Raw genomic sequence first — 15,454 nt, forward strand, 5'->3', positions numbered from 1 at the left:
AGAATTTATATATGTGGTGGGAACATCTCTCGAGGCGAATAATGATCCTTATTTATACAAGATTCAGCATAGTTTTCTCGGAAAAAAAAGCTCTATATAACTAGGGTTGGAAAAGGACATTTTTGCCATTTACAAAAATTGCAAGTTTTGAAACCTGCTGCTTGCGGAACAACTTTTTGTCATCCATTCTTTTTTACTAATTAAATCTATGTAACTTTTACTTTAATAAGAACTATTAAAAACATGTTTGGTTGTTGCAGGTAATTTAGTAAATATAGCAGACTTTGCTTCCGGAGCAACGTGGTGCAAAATATCCATTTTTAACCTTATATACTGGCATGATTCGTTTACGTTGTTTGCACTAAAGCTTTTCTCTTTCATATGCGTCTTATGTTCTTGATTTCAGGCAACATTTGGAGTTCTAGACCCCTAGGTGCGTTCTCCACAACGCATCGAAATTTGAATCAAGAAAAAAGGGAGGAAATTTGATTCAGATTGAAAAGATAATATTCGATTTTTATTCATTGCTCTCTCAAGATTATTAAGTACCTTGAAATATTACGAACAAAAAAAGAGTAGCATTATAATGTTTAAAAATATAACAATAAATATAAAACTGAGTGCTTCTCCATAAAATTGCCATATTCAGCCTTGCATTTGGCACGATTGAATTAAATATAGCTACTGAAACTGTTTCTCTGTGGTATCCAGGTTGTGTTCTTTAAACTTGGAAAAGTTTGAAACTAAAGATTTGTTTGTTCTTTCTGCAGATTATTTTGACATCGGCCAAAATTCCAAAATAGCAAAAGATGGAATGCTGATTCGAATTTAAGAAACTACCACGATTTCTATCGTTATAGAAATTTCTGGAAAGAATACTTTGTACATTAGTATTATCATTGACTAAAAGTATTGCATTATGTAAAGTAACAATATCAATATAAAAACACATGCTTTTATTCTACAGGTGTTCTTATGGCTACCTTATGAAATAGGTATCAAAACTTCGTTTAGTACTTGCTGCGTTTAGATACATTATAATATTATGTAAATACCAACGCTCTCCCAGTGCTTGTAAAGTCTTTTTCTGCTTGTTGGCAAGGGTTGAATATAGCTTAAAATGGTATATATTCGTTATTTTTTGAAATTTGATGTCAGAACGCAAGTGAAGTCTGATTGTTTTCTCTATCTTGCCTTCTTTTTTATTGCGAAGTTCAGTAGTATTCAATCCAGTTTTGTAATTGTAATATTCTATTTCTCGAGTTTGGCAATAATTACCAATACCATAGTTTGAAGATCCTTTTTTAATGTGCACTTCAAATATACTACCACAAACAAATTGCTTTGGCGCACGAGTTTTCGCGGAGTTTTGTTGGCATTGTGGGGATCACACCAAGCTGTCTAGAGCTCCAAATTCTGCATTAAATTAACAATATAACCTGCACAATAAACGGAAAGTGTTTATAGTGCAAGCAACCCTTAGCAAAAAACAGGCACACTAAAAATGTACTTCAAACGCATTGTATTTATTTCGTATTAATTTCGCATTTTTTTTGTCCCAATGCCATACAAATATGTTATAAATATACTAGAAGTACAACACTGCATATCTTAATATAAATATGTTTAAAATATGCTTTTTGCCTATTGAGCATATTTCTAACATACTGAAAATGTACTTTCTTCAGCTTGGCAGGGTTCACAAAATATTCCACTAATAGTCTGACAATGTACTTTGAAAGTATTACTAATGTACTTGACCTATTTTTCATACTGGCAGAAAGTACCCTTGGAATGGATTAAAAATATATGAAAAATAGGATGCGCTCATATTTTTTGGAGCATTACAAATATGTTGCAGTTATATTTTCCAAACCAAGAAAAATATACTAATAATATACTAAAAGCATAAATTTATACCATTCTCGGAATGCACTAAAGATACATGAAAAATGTGATGCGCTCATATTTTTGATGCATTACAAAAATGTTGCAAAAATGCACCAAAAATATAGCTGCCAAATGCTGAAAATACGTCCGACATTTTGAAAACTAGCTACCGAGAAACATAAATGAAGGGCAATACCGACAAACACCTCAATGTGACATTTGTGTCCATTGTCATGACCCTTTTTCATGCTCCTTGGTTGACAGTTTTAAAAAGTCAATGTTACTTAAGCTAACTTATCGTTATTTCCGTCCCTGTATTTTACCCACCCAGTCTGAGTATATGTGACACAACTTCCTTTATATCTTTATTTGAAGCATTTGAGTACAATGACCCACCGTGGTGGTGCTGTGGTTAGGGTGCAAGACTTCTGTGCCCGAGGATGTGGGATCGAATCCCGGCCGCAGCAGCAACTTTTCGATGGAGGTGGAAAGCAAGGCGCCTGAATGCTGTGCAATGTCAGTGCACATTAAAGAACCCCAGGTGGTCGAAATTTCCAAAGCCCTCCACTATGGGGTCTTTCATAGTACCCGCAGCAAACAATTTCGGCCATATCATATCACACATTAAATCACAATACAGTCCATGGAAAGGAAATACGCCTATGCCACTCAATATCTATTTACAGAGTTTAATTTTCAAGAAACAGTGCTACAATACACCAATATATAGAGTAACAAAACACTGATCTCGTGCTAAACGAAAGCAAGTAGAAAGTCCGGACAGCAGATCTAGATAGGTTCCAAACTTTGGATGCAACGTGGACTGAAAAGGAAGAAAACAAGACACAAATTAAAGTAGACTTTTTAACATTCCAATTAACAATCATATACTGCTACAAGAACTAGCTTTAGAAACCCGATGGTTCGTTCCTTCTTAACATGGTTATGAATGATGACAAAACAAAAGTAAAAAAGCTGAGCTGGAGTTGGAAACCGCAATGTCTGAAACGCCGTATTTGAAATGTAGACTATGGCAAAGCCACCAACCTGTAATGGAAACCACAATGGGGCATTCTGTATTTTTATCTGATCCTGACATGAATATAATAGTTCCATTTTTCAGAATAAAGGAGTGCGGGTGAGAATCTTGGAAGCATATATTTTTTTTTTTTTTATCAGAGAATGAGAAATGAAACATACTTCCCGTTTATGCATGAGGTTCCATAGCGTGCATCAAAGAAAGGACCGAACACGAGCGCTCGTGTTCTGTCCCTTCTTTAATGTGCGCTATGGAACTTCATGTAGATTACCCACTAGCCCGAACCCTGACCCTTCCTGTTTATGATTCTTTACTTGCTTTCTTCAATGCACTCGCTGCATTGTTGAATTTGTGACGCAAAAAACTCTGGACCATAGAGTAAGGTAGGTGGGGAAATTTTGACATCGCATGAACTGAAGAGGAAGGAAACAAGACACAAATTAAAGCCCTCTTTTTAACATTTAAAACAATCAAATACTGTAACAAAATAATAAATACTGTAAGCTGTAACAAATATGGCAGCCCCTATTAACGCAAAATAAGTGAATAAAATTCTCAAATGCAGCCCGAATCTGGCCAGGTTAGATATACCAATACCGCCCTTCTAAAAGCCGGTGTCATGATCACAGCTGACCGCATGCTTTCGTTGATTTATAAATGCAAGAATGGACAACTCTCGCAAAAAAAAAAAGATAAATGTGCCGCTTCTTAACATTCGCATCCACCATAGCTTATGCTACTCCGCACGTTCAGACGACAAGGATGGTCGACTCTGGCAAAAAAACAAGAAAAAAAAAAACATCTGCCGCTTCTTAACGTCCGCCCTAATCCATCCTAATTTACGACGAAATTTTGATTTTACACAGCAGCATTTATATAAAAAAAACACTGTTATATTACGAACTTCACTGCATGAACAGTTTGTCTTTTAGCGGTGTAGAAAATACAAAACCCAAGTTTTCAAACCCTTCCCTTTCCGCTTAATCTTGAATGCATGCATTTGTGACTATAATACAAGCGAATTTGGAAGAAACAGCAAACGAAACAAGTAAAGCTTTGGTAACATACAATTGCATACCTCAAAATATCAGTACAGTTGAAATTTTCTGTGGAGCCAAGCTGCTCCCAACAGGTGCTCTACCATTAATTTTACCCACAGAAAACCTTTTGACCAAACTTGGGACATCTCAATTAAAATCCTGACTGACGGCTGGAGGTACAAACATTGCCATCAAAAATTATCATGAGCTTCATGTGTTGATACAACTGCCATGAAATGGGTGCTCCCACTCAATACGAAACCAATTGGTGCTGTGAATGTTTTAACGGTGCCTGAAAGCCTGCAACTGCATTGCAGGTATAATAGGAATGGGATGTGCAAACTGAAAGTCTCAGCAGTATAGACCACCAAGTTCAGTTTGATTCTTGTACTGTAAGTTCTCAATGGTTTTCTCACATGAATGCAAACTAGCGCCCATATTGTAAAAGTGCCTCGACTCGACGCTCTACCACCAGTGCTTGGAGTGGAGAAAACAGCCACTCCTCCACTTCAGGGCCAATTAGGATTCATGAATCCAACTCGGCATTTCCTCTGACAAGTTCTCTCTCTACTTGAAGCAGCGCAAATGGCGTATGGGGATGAAATTAAGGCGTACTTTTGGCCCGAAAACTGTGTGCTAAAGTAGCACGCTTAGTTTTTCATGTTGAGTCTTCAACAACATTCGCAAGCAAGTTCGATGTTAAGAGCATAGTGGAACTTGTTTTGCGGGCTAGATGAAAAGGGTGGCTGTGAAAAACAACCAAAAATGCTTTTGCGCCTGGCAACAGTCACTGCTGGTGACATAGAGTTTACTCAGTACATGACATATGCTTTGAGAAATGGTGTAAATACTTCAGTTTATTTGTTTGGTGTGAGATGTTCTCGCCCTTTGCTGCTTGGCCTTTTTTTTTATTGCCATGCTTTGACAGACATCAAAATACATTTGAAAAAAAAAAGTAAAAGCCGGCACTTTCTATGAACATGGCTTTGGCCTTCAGAGGGCTCGGGGGCAAACGGTGAAAACCTGCATGCTGCTTCACAGTGCGTTTCAGCGCATACACACTGAATTCGGAGCCCTAACTGAAAATGTGCTTGAAGAGAATGCCTTCGCTGGCAGCGAATATCCTTCCATAGGACAAGCACACCAATGCACTCCCTCGACAGTGCCGCGCATCCGAAGACGCACTACGTACCCTCAGGTGACAGGCAAGCCATTGATGCGTGGGGTGCAGCACAGATGTCCGCACAGCCCCACCGCGCCTTCGGTGCACCCCAGCGTACTGCATGTGACATGCTGTTCCCCCACGACAAGTTTGCCACCGTTCATCAGACAAGGCGAGCTATGGAAGGAGTGCGCCTCCCCCACAGCTCGAGTCCACCTGCAAGCAAGCTCACCATTGACCATGAAATGCGCGCCTCAACTCTGCACTCAGTAGGCTCCGAAAAGTTGTTCACTTCATCGGCAACGACTTGAAATGTACCCACACCACAGACGCATAATGCGATAATCAATTACAGTACCGGTACCGGCGGCTGATCACAGTTATAAAAGCTCGGCACGGGCAGCAAGAGGCTACGGCCACACCTGTAAAACTATAACGTGCCAGATGTCCTGGATCGCTGTCACTTTCAGCCAATGCTTTAGAGAAAGGTTTGGTGCATCCTCGTCATATCCACTTTCGTGAAGTTTGGTATACCGGTAGAACAAAGTCCACACAGCGAGCAAACGATGTGATGTCCTCAGTGTTTACAAGTGGAGTGGTCGAGGAGCGGCGCCAAGGCAGCGGCACTGCGGACTAGAGATTCTTGAGAAAACTCAAGTTCTCTCTGCCACTGTGGGAGCTATTCGAGTGGAGGTTGTTTTCTGAAACGAAAAACGGGCCTCGGGAGCCGCTTGGAGTAGAAGTTAGAGTGAAGGCGCAGTCGTGAATATGGCAGTAAGACTAACTGCCACATTCACGACATGCCTTCACTGCAACTTCTACTCCAGGCCGCTTGGAGCGGCAGATCTGTTTTTTTTCCTTTGTTCTTTTTTTTGCCAGAGTCGACCATCCTTATAGTCTGAACGTGCGGCGTAGCATAAGCTTTGATAACTCTGATCAGCTGCCGGTACCAGTAGTGTAATTGATCATCGCATTACACTTTTGTGGCATGGGCACATTTCAAGTCGTCACTGGTAAGCGAAAGTTTCGTGGCTTGCCCTGCGCGATGGCTTCCCCAGACGACGATGAACTTGCAGGGGAGCAGTGTGTTACATGCAGTAAATTGGGGGAACTGGAGGTGCGGAGAATCTGTGCGGCCATCTGTGCTGCACCCCACGCATCAATGCCTTGCCCATCGCAGTCGAGGAAGCGCATTCATTTGCTCATCCTACAGAGCGATATTTGCAGTCAGCAAAGGACATGGCTTTTCAAGCAGGTTTTCAATTATGGCTCCGAACTTGTCCGAAAGAGACTGGGCAATCAATGAACAGAAGGGTAAATGAACATCGGGCAGACACAGGCAAAAACCTCCCAAAAGCAGCTTCCCAGCATTTCAATCAGATGGGCCGTAAGGTTATTGAAATTTATTTATTTATTCTCCATGTTGGGCTTTAAATCTTCAAGGGACACAAAATATAGGGTGGCATATCTAATCCATAAATTTAGAAGATTGGAACCAACAGGAGCAAAAATTGTTACGTGGAAACTCTATGTATTTACAGTATATTTACAACAGCCTCAAGAAGCATAGCCGCGAGCAGCAACATGGAACCAGGCCCACTTTGTTGTCATCTCCTTGTCCCTTCCAAGAGGCAAGTGAAGGAAACACTTCGTTGTTGTTATCTTGCAACAATATCTTGAAAGAAGCATTAGTATTCCTTAAATATATTTCCTCTCTGCCACAACTAGTCATGACAACAATCCCATAAAGTGCAAATAGTACACTTTATTCATAGCATATGTACATACTCTATATCCCCACCCCTCTCCTGTAATAGCAAAAGCTCCAAGTGTTTTTTCAAACGTTCGTTTCTCATTACTTCTTACTTTGGTTCCCCCTTGAATTGTTTCAGATAATTCCATGCTTGGCAGGTATAGTATACCCTGACTTTTTGTTATTTTAATTTTTTTTGTCCTCTCCCCTTTCCAAAACCTCTTGATAGCTGTTCCCATGCAGCTAGCTGTATTGCTCATCAGGTCCCTTTGGAATGCTTGTCCCTTTCAATATATGAAGGAGCACTGAACAAGGGTAAAAGGGGTACAAGAATGCTTAACTGGGTGAGTTGGTGCGTTTGCATTTGTCCTTGCCTTTGCGCTACGTTTCCTAAAATGTAAAAGGGGTACATCTCAGTTTGCAGGTCGAGCCAACGTTTCGACAAGTGGACTTGTCTTCGTCTGGGCAAAGCGATCATCAGTGGCAGGGGTTTAAATACGCTTTTGCTTCCAAAGAAGAAAAGCTGTGGAGGTGAAAGTGGGTGAGAATAAAGCAGGTGAAGGAGTGGGGAGGGGAGGATGGGTGAGAAGATGAGAAGAAAGTAGGTCATGGAGTGAACAAAAAAAAACATCTTCAGTATGTATTTCTCAGCCTGGAACCAGGGATCCTGTGGCCAGCAAAAGAAGTAAAAGCAGCATACCAGGAAAAACTACAATACCGGGTAGATGATTAGTCACCACTTAAGAGAATCCCTTAAGTATATTCCCTATGCAACATAACTATTCGGGGAAACAATCCCACATAGCATTAATTGTACAGTTTATTCACAACGCATGTACACTCTATTCCCTTCTGCAATAGCATAACCTGTACATGCTTCTCCAAACACATTTCCCCCTTATCACTTGTTGCTTGAGTTTGTCCTCAAACTTTTTCTTTTGCATGTCATTTGTGGTTCACTGTGCAGTTATTATCCTGCGACTTTGTACTGACCTCCCCCCCCCCCTTTCACCACCAGCTTTGCAGAAAGTTTTAAGAATTGGCCCCCTTAGATATATTCCTTATCAGGGCCCTTTGCAAAGCCTGTCCCTTTGTAAGGTGTATCTGCACCAAACCCTCTTAAGTGGTGACAAATCATCTACCCGGTATTGTAGTTTTTCCTGGTATGCTGCTTTTACTTCTTTTGCAGGCCACCACAAGATCCCTGGTTCCAGGCTGAGAAATACATACTGAAGATTTATTTATTTTTTCACTGCATGACCTACTTCCTTCTCACCCATCCTCCCCTCCACACTCCTTCACCTACTTTGTTCTCACCCACTTTCCCCTCCTAAACTTTTCTTCTTCGGAAGCAAAAGCATATTTAAACCCTTGCCAGTGATAATCACTTTGCCCAGACGAAAACAAGTCCACTTGTCGAAACGTTGGCTCGACCTGTGAACTGAGGCGTACCCCTTTTACCCTTGTTCAGTACTTCTTCATACCGGGTAAACCATCTTCCTTTCGTTCTACCTGTCCCCTTTCAAGAAACACGTGTCAGCATCGAACCTGCTTTAGGTGCTGACAATCGTCTACTTCGCATGTTAGATTTTCTTGCTGCTGCTGCTTTTCTTTTTTTTTTCATGTGATGATGAAAGCACTGCTTCCATGCTCATAGAAATTCATACCCAAGGAAACATTCTTTCACTTCTCGCCCTGCTTCTTTCTCCCCCCCCCCCCTCCTCCCTAGTTTTTCTTCTTCGGAAGCAAAACCGTATTTAAAACCTCCACCAGTAATTGTGCTGCCCAGACGAAGACAAGTCCCCTTGTCGAAATGTTGGCTCGGCTTGCTAACTGAGGCTCCCCCTCTACACTTGTTCATGCTCTTTCATCCTACAAGCGAATTCCCTACTTTGATCTAATAGATGTGCCACCTTCATGGTCCCAACAGCGCAACAAACATTGTTTAGACTTGATGTTAAATTCTTCTGTTCATAGTAAAACTGAAGGTGTATCTGGGACGATTAAATTTCTTACTGCTTAGACTGTGCAGCTCTGTCAGGTCAATTTTCAGTGCCCCAATAAGGCATTTACACTACCCAACTTGACACACAGTACTTTCTGAGAGAATCATGCTTAGCAACGGGTATAGAAAAATAATGCAGAATAGGTGCCTCTTATAAAAGGCTACAGGTTAACTTAATTTTCATTGCAACAGTTGATCAACACTTACAGGACAGCCAAAACAATCAGTACCTCCAGTATTTCCTCCTGCTGCACCAGCCATCCCAAAAGTATTGAAGACGTCAACAAGTTCTGGCAACTCTATAAAACAACAGAACATTACCGAAAGAAAACATGAGCAACACTGCACATCGGAGCTTCAGATGGGTGAAGTTTAAATTTTGCGAACTTATTTAGCTACCGACAGCACAGAGCAACACAAAGATGCTACTCAGCTAGAAATCATTTGCACTATGTCGTGCAGCAACCAACAATGCTACTGAGTGAAAGTTATTTGCCTTTGTCTGGGCCTTAGAAAATAACCTTTTTTTTTCCCATTTGCTCCTGCACAAGGTCTGCAGACATAATCAGAAAGGTATCACTTGCAGAGTTTAGAAATCGTCCTTGAGGTGGCACCACAAAAGGCAGCTATGTATTGTACAACCAACGCCGATTGAGCTACCACTGCACAGCACCAACTATAAGATTGGAATGCAAGGAGGCAGTGTCCATATTCCAGTGTACATAAAGCAATACCTACAGGAAGAAGGTGTGCCTACATACACACCCGCCAGCTGCTCGGTTAAATGGACTCGCTCAAAATAATGCGCAATGGTCTCAATTGCCTCAGATGAAACAGATAAAGCGAACACTCAGATTAAAATATTCAAGGTGCATTCTGAATGAGTCAGCCCAAGAGAATTTGCACTTATCTGAGTCAGCCCAAGAAAATTTGCACTTTTCTTTCTAGATGCAAGATTTCTGGTTCCCAATTCAACGAAAATGTTTGTACTCTAAAAAGTAGTCACATACAGTGCTAAGTCTGAACGACAAGCACTGTATCGCAACAGTGCTCAGATAACAACATTTTAGCGCACATTATTTGGATTACATAGCTGGTATCAAAGCCTCCCTTGACCTTCACCCACTGGAAATTCCGACGGAAAATTGCACAACTTTGTCCTCATTGACCAAACTTGCTCTTAGAGTTGCCACTAGGCACTTCTCGTTGCCATTATAATTCAATGAGCGTTCAGCGTCTTCATGGTCACACTGATGCTTTCAGCAGGTCCTTTTTTCCTAGACCAATTGCAGCATGGAATAAATTATCCGAATCAATAGCCTCCAAGCATGACATTTAAATTTACGACTATACTTGCTGCCGATCTAAACGAACAACTACATTGGTTTCCTTTCTGTGCAATTTTTATTCTTTCGAGTTTATGTGATTGTGGTCTATGTTGCATTTGTTTTTGCTCTTATACTGCCACAGTCTGTTTTAGGAGTTTTTGAATTGTGCTCAGGTACAATTTATGGTATTCTTGTATTGCTGTTGTATTACTGCATTGTAGTGCCTGTTATCGTTTTTCATTTCCTGACCGCTGATACATATGTTATCGATCCTCCCCCCCCCCAATGTAATACCCCACTTGGGGTCTTTAAGGGATAGAAAAGGATGATGATAATGATGATGAGACAGACTATTTGGCTGGCAGAAAATGTCTGCTCCTTTCCAGCTCTTCAACACAGTAAAGGTTATGTGAACGCATAACTTTTTCTATCACGCAAACAAGACAGGCAGTCTTGCACTCGTGCCAGTAACTTTGGCATGGAAGTATGCGACATAGTACAGCTAGAAGCAATATAAGAGAGAACACAGGAGCACGTGGCCTCCACACTTTGAAAAGTGCTGCCACCGACATGCCAGAATCAGCAGTAACGGCGCACGCAAAGTAAGCTTGGACGGCTCCTCTTTCCGAGGATGCCCTTTAAAATATTTCTTTAAACAAAGAAATAAGTGGTCAGTGGTACCATATACTCATGGATTGACCCATAATTTGATGAAGATTGGACACAGACATGGCATCGGGATTGTGTCCTGCGACATAAAACAGAGCCAAAGGCAAGTTTGCTCGAGTGAATAACCAGGAGTTTAGGTCTAGATGCCGAACTGCGCACCGTACAAGGTACTCCGATTGTATCCAGGGGATTGTCTACCAGATTCCCTTACATTGTGGGAAGCAATACATTGATTAAAACTTCCTGCTGGGCGAGTTGGTAGTTCATCTTGATGTAGGTTTTTTTTTTTTTTTAGCGCAAACGTCTCGCCTTTCTTGTCTTTGTCTTTGTTTGCGCTAAAAGAAAAACCTACATCAAGCAGTACATTGGACAAACAGGAAGATTCATTAATGACAAAATTAGAGAGCACGCTGCAGCAATATCGGAGAAGTCAGACACCAACCTCGCAGTGCACTGCAGAGGCTGCTTTATTTGTATTTGCAAAGACCAAAAATGTCCAGCTGACCTTCACAATGTGAAGGTTTTGAGAAGGAATAAGGACAGGTTAACAAGGGAAATTTTCGAAGCACGTGCAATCAGCAGCTTGGAAGACCAGTGTGTTACCACGCCTTCAGTGGTACTGTTGAAAAAGGAATTAGATTACGCTTGTTGGCAGGATGTTAAAGATAAGGAATAAGTTAGCTGCAGAGGTAAAGTGAAGGGAGAAAAGATGCGCGGCTTCAGATCAATATAGTTGTCAGTGCAGCGTTGTCCTTGCGTCTGTGTGCGCTTCTTCGGTTTTGTTCCCCTGCTCTGCTGCCTCCTTCGAAGATGTTACACCAACTAGCTCAACGTTCTACTCTATTATTGTTCAACTGAGTGATTTCATGTGAAAACCAAAGCCTTGAATGTACACGGCAATGCGTTCCACTGTTTAGGGCATTTAAAAGGCAATAGATGAGAAATGTGACAGTCAAGCACAGCAGAACTGAACATGCCGCGCCTACATTTCTTGCCATCACTCCCTTGTGTTTCGCCCTGCAGCTCGGAAATTTCTTTCTTTCCCTACTTCTTGCTACGCTTTTCCGCTCTTTTACTTCTGAGTGAACTGCACCACCTCCCTTCCATATTCATAGCCAACTTTACTTTTTTATCCTATGCCCTGCATTCTTTCCTTCACGGTTCTAAAACTTATGTAAAGTTGGCTCCTTAGTGTTGGTGAGCCTGATTGTAAAGCCATTAAAAAAGCAGTTTTGCGTTTTTTTTTTTTTTTTTTTTTATATCTGCCCTTCGATTCTAAGTAGTGTGTGTGCAGTGATGTAATTTGAAGGGAAGTACATTCCCGTGGCCAGGTGCACTTTACGACAACTGATTGTTACCAAAAATGTTTTTACCATTTAGGCAAAAGATGTCACTTATGGAAGTGGAACTGGGACTTTAGTTTCATTTTACTATATCAGAGTTTACTATAGTGGGGTTCCACTGTATTAGCACTGCGCTGCGTGTTCGTTTATTGTTAGTTTCGCTGAGCTAAGTCAGTGCACTCTTAGACAGGCCCTCCAATGGTTAACCGGCTTCAAGACATAGCAATAAATGAACCAGCTGTGAATGGACCCCTTTCTAAGTCAAGCCAGAGTTTTGAAATCAATACTGGGTTGCAGGCAGTCACAAATTTGCAGTGATGGCAGATAGGACTGGGACAGGCATTGAAAAACATTCCTCATCATATGTCTAATTCTGCACATGCACCATGCCAATCATTTAATGTGCCAGAGAGTGCCATGTAATGAATGATCACAGTCCTTTAATTGTGACACTCAATTGTACCGTGAAAATCCTTCCCTATTTACAAAAGTAATCATTAGCTGTAACATGACCTGTAGAAATTGACACAGAGAGCTGAGGCTGTGTGATCACTACATGCATAATATGATGCTGCATTCCCAGGCCATTAAAATTGCAAACAAGCCATTCCTTTCTCCAGTAGACACAATATGAAAAATTTTTGACTGATTTTAACTCTTATTTATGTGGAGGATCATAATATCGCAAAAGTGTATTTAAATTGCCAATGACAATTTTTTATTCAATATGAGTTATGCATAGATAAGCCTTCTAACTACTTCAACATAGCCAAAAACATGTAGTTGCTTTCCTTTTGATCTAATTCCAGCCTAAGATGCTGTCTCCCCCTTTCGTTTTCCTGGCTTCTATTATACAAAAAAGAAACACCATAATTTTTTTTTTCAAAAATGAGGTTTAACTGCTTAAACACAAACAATTTAGAACTGATTCCTAGCTTTTAACAAGCAGCAGTCATTCATCAATAAGAGGCCTGAAAGAATGTAAGAGACTAATGGTATAATGAAGAATGCAATTTGAACATTATTTTCAATAGCAAGCTGTGGTACTTAAGAGAATAGTGAAAGCTTAGCATCAACACTAAGGCAACAGGTGATGCCACCAAGCTGCCCATTAAGGCTCAGAAAAATAATTTATTTTGCCAATGTACTGCATGTTAAACTCGCTGAAATTGGTGTGCCAGACTTACTGAATAACATAAAAAGCTTTCTGCTGAATAATTTGACAATCTACCAGCTCCAAGATGCTGTGGAGCTGGCCGATACACATGGGGTTCACGACCACCCTGTACAGGATTTCTGGCTCAAACAGGCTTCTGCAGCACACTGCTAACTCGAATAAGGAAGTTGTTACATGATGATCTTAAAACATACCTTAATGGCCTGCAGATCTATTTAATTTCTGACTCTGTCTCAGGGATTAGATTGCAAACGTAAGCATTTCATGCTGTTGTCAAAGAAGGAAAACAATACATTTTTACAGAAATCTAAAAAGCAATACAAAACATTTTCTCATTATGGCCTATAACACAGGAATGGAAGGTACAGAAGACAGAAACCTTGCTGGTCTTCAGTCGATGGGCATCACCATATCCCTCCTCTTCCTCAAGCATTGCATTCAGTAATATTTCCAGATTGCTGCGCACAGCTAGGAAGAAGAGAACCTATTAGCAGACATTCTCATACCCGTCTTTGCTTCACTCTATATTATGGCTTGTGAATGACATCACTTGCCTTAACATACAAATGGCACAGTTCAAAATTGAGCTCTTGCTCTGAAAAAGCAATGACTACGTTCATATTTCTTTTTACATATCGAACACCCTGGGCGGGGACACTTATATCCCCACCCACGCTGTCCGATATGCAAGAACAAAAATGTTGAAGCCGACATTTACCACTTGCTGTGGGACTGCCCAGCACTGAAATTGACACGAATCCGGCACTTACTAGCCTATTGTCAATTAGGCTGGCGATAGCTAGCCTACCAGCAAACAATCCTGCCTCGTATATCACCTGGACGGAGGGACATCATTGCTCACTCCTTGACTTCATAAAATCACCCAACCTTTTTCCATTAATTTAATCATTTCTTCATTCTTCATCTCACACCCTACTGATGCCCTTAGGCAGTAAATATCGTTAAAAAAAAACAGACGGCACAAGCAGGCAATGTACTTTCCGGTTCTAACCAAAAAACATTGATAAACATTCGCCGGTAAAAAAATTACGGCATCTGAAAAACCCAATAACGCCGGTTTTTGGTATCTAGAACCAGTTATTGACGAAAAACTTTCCTCTTCCGTCCCTTCAGAGTACAGAAACAAGCACAAAGTATTTTAACCATGGCTCCACTTGTTTACGTCACTGCAAAATCCGGACACTGCGATATGTGCCAAAAGTCTTTCTGTGGCGTGACATCGTATTTTTTTCTCCCTTAATACCAACGTTGGGGGAAAAAAAATTACTGCACTGTCGACATGTTGAGTACTACGTGCATGCCCCTTCTCCCCAAGGAGGGCCGTAAATATAAATAACCAAAGAACCTGGGAGACCCTGCACAGCTCTGACCCTGAGACCCAGCTGGGCGCGATCAACCTGACCAAAGAACAACGCGCACCAGCCAGCATCCGAGGCGAAGCGCCAGACGCGGGTGGAGGAGATACGCGAAGTCTATTCCTCCTTCTTGATAAACATGCATGCATACCGCCACAGCGAAATAGCAGCGCTATCTGGCTCAATGCAAGGGCGCCAGTTCTACATCTGCAAAAAATACAATAACAGTCTGTATACTTACGGCTGAACTTGACAGCTTGCGCGACGAGCAGCTTTGATGAGCCAGTTGCCCGCCGCTTTTTATCCTCTCGGGCCAGGCAATGTTTATTCGATTGACCTTCTGTGAAGGGCCGCTGAACGTCGGCAAGGTTTTGAGTTACGTTTGACGACTGCGTCGTGCCGCTGAATTACATTAACATACTCTACAGCAAAAGACTCATCGGGAAATTGAAACAGCGCGAACTTGAACAAGGTGTCACATGTCACGAATGGATCCCAAAATGGCCTAATCGCACGTGTGTCGCACCCGCCACCTATAAGGAGTAAATAATGTTTCCGTCTCTTCTTTTAGTAGTAACTCACACCATTTAGCCGAAATATAGCCCTTGTTATTCTATTTTAACAATCTTTTTCCTCATTTATTTTTTTTTTCACTTATGACATCTTTTTACC

The 15,454-nt window shown here is 41.2% G+C and overlaps 1 long non-coding RNA gene across 1 annotated transcript; it reads right to left on the reverse strand.

Annotated features, from left to right (window-relative positions):
- Positions 1–12,993: 12,993 nt before the first annotated feature.
- Positions 12,994–15,078, reverse strand: LOC146183958 (uncharacterized). The gene is made up of 3 exons (XR_014708523.1): positions 15,024–15,078; positions 13,786–13,874; positions 12,994–13,075 (listed from the first exon to the last, which is right to left on the reverse strand). It is a non-coding gene; the product is annotated as an uncharacterized LOC146183958 (long non-coding RNA).
- Positions 15,079–15,454: the final 376 nt, after the last annotated feature.

Source organism: Amblyomma maculatum, chromosome 7, assembly GCF_055883805.1.
Source record: "Amblyomma maculatum isolate TAMU_Amacu chromosome 7, ASM5588380v1, whole genome shotgun sequence".
NCBI lineage: Eukaryota > Metazoa > Arthropoda > Arachnida > Ixodida > Ixodidae > Amblyomma > Amblyomma maculatum.